General features: G+C 41.6%; 1 long non-coding RNA gene across 1 annotated transcript in view; it reads left to right on the top strand.

Annotated features, from left to right (window-relative positions):
* Positions 1–5,596, top strand: part of LOC123001638 (uncharacterized) — a 28,406-nt gene extending 22,810 nt beyond the window's left edge. The window contains exons 2-5 of the long non-coding RNA XR_008958401.1: positions 3,210–3,246; positions 3,629–3,698; positions 4,287–4,426; positions 5,352–5,596. This is a non-coding gene — a long non-coding RNA (uncharacterized LOC123001638). The remainder of the gene's footprint in view (positions 1–3,209; positions 3,247–3,628; positions 3,699–4,286; positions 4,427–5,351) is intronic.
* The last annotated feature ends 1,334 nt before the right edge of the window (positions 5,597–6,930 follow it).

A 6,930-nucleotide genomic window follows, 5' to 3' on the forward strand; every position in this document is an offset into this window, starting at 1 on the left:
TAGGGCTAGTAACTATCTGTGGTTTCAGGCATCCCCTAGTGATCTTGGGACATATCCCTCGCCAATTGCTGATCAGGAGGGGACTTCTGTATCATTATCATATGCAGAAACATTGTGCTATAATATTCATTCTTAATGTCTGGAACTCAGAACACAATTTTATTATTTCAAGTTATGTTAGGGGTTTGTATATGATCTATATAATCTGGAATGTCACCCTAACTATAAAATCCATTCATGTATTCATTTTAGCAAATATTTATTGAGCCTTCACCTGGTGTTAAGAACGGTGTGAGGTGCAAGACTTAGAAAGATCCAGCCCTTGCTTCTAAGGAACTTACACAGTAACTGTTGGGTTTATTGATTGTGAACAACAGAAACATACCAAATGTAACTTATGGAAAGAACATGGCAAGATCACAGGCTTGAGAACAGGTGTCGAGAGGGGCAGTGACCGAGGTACCTCGAGACAAAGAAAGGGAAGCAGAGCACGGTTCCGTAGCAGCAGCCAGCTGGCGAGCAGCTGCCACCATGTTGGGTGATGGATCTCTCCAACTGTTTCTTCCCTCCTTTTTCTGAGTCAGTCAAGATTCAGAGCTCCAGGAGAGTGCACATAAGGGGCCAAGCTTAGTTTCTAGGCCTGTCCCTTCATTCCTTAAAGTAGAGGGGAGACGGGTTTCCTTTGGTCTCCTTTATGAAACGGGAAGACAGTCCCTCCTACCCAAGACTACCCATGTCCCGTGGGGAAGAAGCAGCTGTAGGCTGGACTGGCTTGTACTGCTCATGAGAGCCAATTGCTGAATTTTTAGGAAGTTTATAAGCCAGTTGTTAAAAACAGTAATTAATTGAAATTAAATGATAGTAATTTCCAATTAAATAAATTATATTGAAACAAAGCTAATAAATACTCAAAAGTTACCACCTCCTCCTGATTTTACTACATTTTACTATTATTTATGTTCTTGAGCTTATTTCCATTTCCTGTGGCTGTGGAGTGGAAATATTATACATTGAGCTACTGTGTATCACCCTGGTAGCTTGAAATTGGCCAGGGTGGGGCTGTTTGAAGCCCTGCACATTCACAAATGCTACAAAGTAGGACTTGATTTGTTGTTTTGTTGGTTGTTCAGACTTCAGAAGGTGATGGAGAAATGTAAATAATGCAGATGAAACTTAAAATCTTGTAACATCTGCAGCCATTACATTATGAAGAGTTCAAAAAATTGAGGAAATATTCTTCCGGTATTCAAAAACTATGATCAGATTCAGCAAAGAACTCATGTCATCGACAAACAAAAAAAGTTCTGACATACATCCCTGTTGTTTTCCTTTACCTTACTCATTACATATATGAAAACACCAACAACAACGGAGTTGTAACTGTATTTTGTCATCACCTACAACTTTAGTTTGGCTACAAAAGTTAAAAAGACACCAAAAGCATTCTGGGAGAATTAATTGCTAAATGGAATTTACAATGAAGAGACAGTATTATATATTTTCTTATTGTTTATAGATTGTTAGCATGTTCTTTATATGAGTAAAATTTATAATGAAATGTAAAGTCTAAGAATAAAATTCATAATAAAAATTTGTAACAAGTTAACATTTTATTATTAAAAATATTATTTAAAAAATATTTTTTCTCCCCCTGGAGAGCCAGTTTTTAAACACTTATCGGCACACCACTGGGAGGAGTAATTCCCCAAAAGGAAATCAAGATGCTGAACAGTCACAAATATAAATAAAAAATGTCTCCTAAGATACAGAAATATAAGCAGGCAATTAGCACAACACATGTAGCATGCATGAGCCACAGAGTTTAAAAAAGAAAACAATGTCAGCATGGAGAAAAGAATGAAGGGAGATAAAGGACTGAGTTGGGGGTAAGTTAAAGGAAGGTACATTATTGATCCTGTATTTCAATCGTGAAACATGAGATTACATTACAGCCTTTGAAAATGTGGAGCTGAAGTGAGGAAGGGGGATTGATGAGGGTGGCAAATGTTTGGAAGAGGTTTTCGGGTATATTTTAGAGGGTTCTATACCATATTATTTCCTGTAATACCCAGATAATACTTTGTGTATATTTTTGGCCATTGGATGTATAAACCCATCATTGTGTGTCATATAGTGACCCTGGCTTTGCTATTTGCTAGCTGAGCGATACCAGGCAAATTAATCTCTCAGTCCCTCAGTTTTCTCATCTGTAAAATGGAAATAATAGTATTAGCTAATTTACTCCGTGGCTTTGAGAACTGAAAATCTTTGGTGCATGTAAAGCCTTAGAATCAGCTGCCAACTTGCTGCTGCTGCTTCTTCCTCCTCATCTCTTCCTCGTCCTCCCCTCCTTCTCTCCCTCCACCTCTTCCCCCCACATTATTATTATTTTAGCTCTTTTTCTTCCCTTACTTACAGGTTGCAGTGATTACTTCCTCTGTTTACTGTATCTGCCTCTTATAGGACTATTTATCTCCTCCCACCTTTTTGGTGAGAAATTAAAAGATAGCCCTGATGGCAACAGGACCACAGTATTCTCAATAGAACACAAGCATTGCTAAGAACGAGCCCTAGACAAGGCGGCTACCTGACCACAGAAATAACTAAACACCCCCCTCTTCTGACTGACGTGGGTGATTGCTGCTTCCTTACCGAGGGCGACTCTAGGCTTGCCTTCACCCTCCACCTCTCAGCCGAGAAGTGCTAGGATTCCCCATCACTGAATTCCCCTGCTTCTTGACAGCTTCTAATCCAGGATGGGTCCCTGCTTTTTTAACTCCTTAGAATCATCCAGCATAAACTCAAATCCCATGAAAAGCTTTTCTCAACTCCCACTTATGAAGATGCTCCTGTGATTCCCGTGGGGTCCGTGTCCCTTGCTGCAGTAAGCTAAACACACCCATTTTGTTTTATTTTTGTTTTTATTTTTATTTTTATTTTAGCGTGCTTCTGGCAATCTTAGTCTGTCAACCTCAACAGTGGTTATGCAAGTCATTGGCTGAAAAGACTGAAAAACAAGTAGAATTTGTTAAGAGCTGTGTTACGTGAGAACCAATGTGACTTTTAGTCAGTTGCTAAGGGAAGCACTCTATTGCCAGGGGTTTGGCAGATGAAGACCCACTTGTAGCGTGTTTGAAATCAAGCTGAATTCTGGAGCCTTGAGCTGACGTGTAAATGGGATATTATTGTTTGTTTCTTTCTTTCTTTAGAGGAAAAATCCCAACCATCAGAAATGTTGGATCTGCAGTAAGTACAAAGGACTTCTTTCTCCCTGATCCTGTTTTTGAGGAAGTTGCTGATATTACGCTTCAGGGCCCTGGACTACTTGAATGTCTATTTCCTACAAGAAGAACATAAGCACAATGCCACCCTCAAAATCAGGGAATCAACACTGATGCCTTACTGGCCTCTCATCCTCAGACCACATTTAAGCAATACCCCGTAGAGCGAAAGGATGAAGCTCGAAATCACATTGCATATACTTGTCATGTCTCTTTAGTCTCCTTCCATTTGGAGCAGCTCCTCAGCCTTTCCTTGACTAATGATCCTGACACATTTGAAGAGTTTAGGCTACTGATTTGCAGAGCGTCCTTCTATTTAGGTTTGTCTAATATTCCCTTATCTTTAGATTCAGGTGGTGCATCTTGGCAAGAGGGTCTCAGAAGCGATGCTTCATGCCTTTCTTTGCTTTTTACCAGGTGAGGCACAATGACACTTTGTCCTGCTGCTGGTGGCACTCGCTTTAATCACTTCAATAAGGTGATGTCTGTCAGCTTGTCCACTGTGAAGTTACTCTTTTTCCCTTTGCACTTTAGTTTTTTTTTTCTTGAAAAGATATTTTGAGACCATGTAAAATCCTGTCTCATCATAGTTCAATTTGTTTGTTCAGTGGATTATTTCTATTAATATGGGCTCATGATTTCCTATTTAATTTAATGTATTTTTAAAGACTATTTTTCTAGAATAAATTTAGGTTCTCAGCAAAACCGAAAGAAAGGAAAAAAGATATCCTTTATGCTCCTGCCCCCACATATGCATGATGTCCTCCGTTGTCAACATCCCCCCACCAGAAGGGTACATTTGTTACAATTTAATTTATAGTAATTGGATATAATCTGCTACTTTGTATTAATTTTGACCTTGAAATTATTTCTGACTTGGCCAGTGGGAGCCCCTCCAATCTGGTGTTGGTGGTTTTTGACAAGTCCGCATCATTGTTTGAACACTTCCTTGCTTTCAGACACAATAAAACATTCTAGGCTCATCTTGTACTTTTTCTTCCCCAGGCTTGGACTCAGCTGTTTCTTTAAAAAAGCCCTGTTTCTAGTGGATAAAAGTCTTTAGAGACCAAGGTCTGGCTGCTAGGTGTGCATATGGCTTTTGCCCTTATCAGGCCCTCGCAGTGGACGGGTCTGGGAAATACACGGTAAGCACGCACCCCACACTCGCACAAGCGCCCCTACGGTAGTATCCCTTTATCTCTCGTTTCTCCGGCCATGGTTTCGGTTACTGTGGTCAACCAACCGCAGTCTGGAAGCAGATGATTTTCCTTCTGACTGATTGTCAGGAGGTCAATAGTAACCTAACAACCATGCTACGAGGCCTATGTCATTCCCCTCACTTCACCTCATCACTTAGACATTGTATCATCTCACATCCTCATCCGGAGGGTGAGCACGGTGCAGAAAAATGTAGTGAGGAAGAAAGAGACCACATTCATAGAGCTTTGATTACAGTATATTGTTATGATTGTCCTATTATTATTATTACTTACTGTTAATCTCTTAAATCCTGATTTATAAATTGAACTTTAGCATACATCTCTATGTATAGGAAAACATGAGGTAGATGTAGGGTGTGGTACTGTCTGCAGTTTCAGGCATTCTCTGGGGGTCTCGGGACAGATCTCCCGTGGATAAGGGGAGACTACTGGGTATTTATTTCTCTATCTAATATATAGATAATTTCATAAAGCCCCGAATTTACAGTGACATCTTCAATTCCAATCATATTCCAACTGGGCTTTTAGGCCCCACAGGGGGCCACTCTCCCACACAGGAACCTTCCTCACCTCTCCCGGGCTCTGACACCCTACACTGAATCACCTTCACACCCAGACGTCCTCCAACTTGGGCTCCACTTCCCCACACCAAGCCACCCTCCCTTCCCAGATGCCCTCCCCATTCTGCTTTGGCTTTGACCCCCTATGCCAGGCACCCTCCTTCGCGGGTGTCATCCTTACCTTCCTCAGCTATGCAATTCTGCACTGAGCTGTGTCTCCGTGGAAATGCTCCGTTTCCGACACCTTGTGCCAGGCTGCCCCCTACATGGATGTCTTCTCACTTTTCCAGAGCACTGACATCCCACCCTCGGCTGCCTGTCTGAGTGGATACTAACCTCACACTGATCTTGCTCCAAAATCGCCCTCCGGATCCCCGTGGCTCTCCTGTGCTGAGGGGGGACCCCTGCCACACTAGCTGCACCGGATTGTCTACGGCGATACAGCCAAGTAAGTGACTGCAGGCGGAAGAGGGCTGTGGTTTACTTTAAATAGGAATTTCTAACATCTGACTTCCATTATCCATAGGTTTTAATAAGTCTGGCACTTCTGTTTTTCTGCGGTAGAATTTGTGCTCCTAGCTTTTGTAGACATAGGAAGTACATGGAATATTTTTATTTTTGTTAGACCAAAATTCTCACTGGCTCTCCCTTGATCAGATCAGATTTAACGCAGGCCTTTCTCAATCTGGGCCCAACCTGGTTCTTTTGCATCTTCTCCGTATACTTTCTGCCACATAACTGAGCACTTCACCTCCTCTGAACTCCTTGTCCTACCACAAAAATGCCATGCCTTTCACACACGGGCATCTGCTTTTCCTTCTTTCTGGCATGCCTTCACCCGCTTTTCTGTCTAGAAAGCTCTCACCCATTCTTTAAGACGCAGATCAAATTATCACTTTTTAGTGAAAATTTTCCCAACCTTGCAAGGATGAGTAGGTCCTTCCTGCTTCTGTAGAGTATTACAGTGCGTATTGAACTTCGGCCCCTCGCTGGCTGTGTAGCTTTGGACAACTGTTCAACCTTGCTGAGTCTGTTTCTCCATCAGTGAAGTGGGGATAATAACACAACTCTTTCAACTTGATAGAGTTGTTGTAAAGGTGAATTTTGAAAATGTATTACCCATTACAAATCCACAAAGGGCTAATTATGGCTATGACGATGATGATCTGATTATGTCTCCCCGAAAAGATCATGTGTTCTTAGATTTAGTCCCAGAACTTAATCCAACACCCAGAACACTATGTGATAAACATTTTCTGAAGGAATTTATTCATTCTGCAAATATTTTAAAGTGCGTGTCCTGTGAGCCATGTGTTACTCAGCACGGTGACCAAAATAGGGATGCTGCCTGACCTCATGGGATGCATAGTTTAGTGGGAAATAGAGAATTGAGCAGATAATCATACACATGTATAAATAAATAAATGCAAATTGTGATCAGCCTCAAGAAGGACGATACTTGTAAGATCAGTAAGAGTACGAGGGTGGTGATATAGAGAAGGAGGTAGAAAGATGTTTCTGAAAAAGTGATATTCTCCTGAGACCTGAAGGCTGAGTAGAAATTAAACAGGTGAGAAGCGCACACCAGAGGAACGGTATGCGGGGTGGTGTGAGGCAAGAAAGAGCTTGGCTCCATCGAGCCAGGCTTCAGGATGCCGGGAATGGAGATGAGGGGGAGGAAGAGTATGAGATGAGATTTAAGAGGTGGTCTGGGCTGTGTCAAGTTGAACTAAAGGAATTTTGTGGATTATAAGGCGTACAATAGAAAGCTGTTGAACTTTTTCATCAGAGGTATGACCTGATCCTTGTTTCTCATAAAATACTCTGACAGGCACCTACAGGAGGGGCACCATTGAAAAGAAATGGCAG

Source organism: Ursus arctos, unplaced genomic scaffold, assembly GCF_023065955.2.
Source record: "Ursus arctos isolate Adak ecotype North America unplaced genomic scaffold, UrsArc2.0 scaffold_9, whole genome shotgun sequence".
In the NCBI taxonomy this organism is placed as follows: domain Eukaryota; kingdom Metazoa; phylum Chordata; class Mammalia; order Carnivora; family Ursidae; genus Ursus; species Ursus arctos.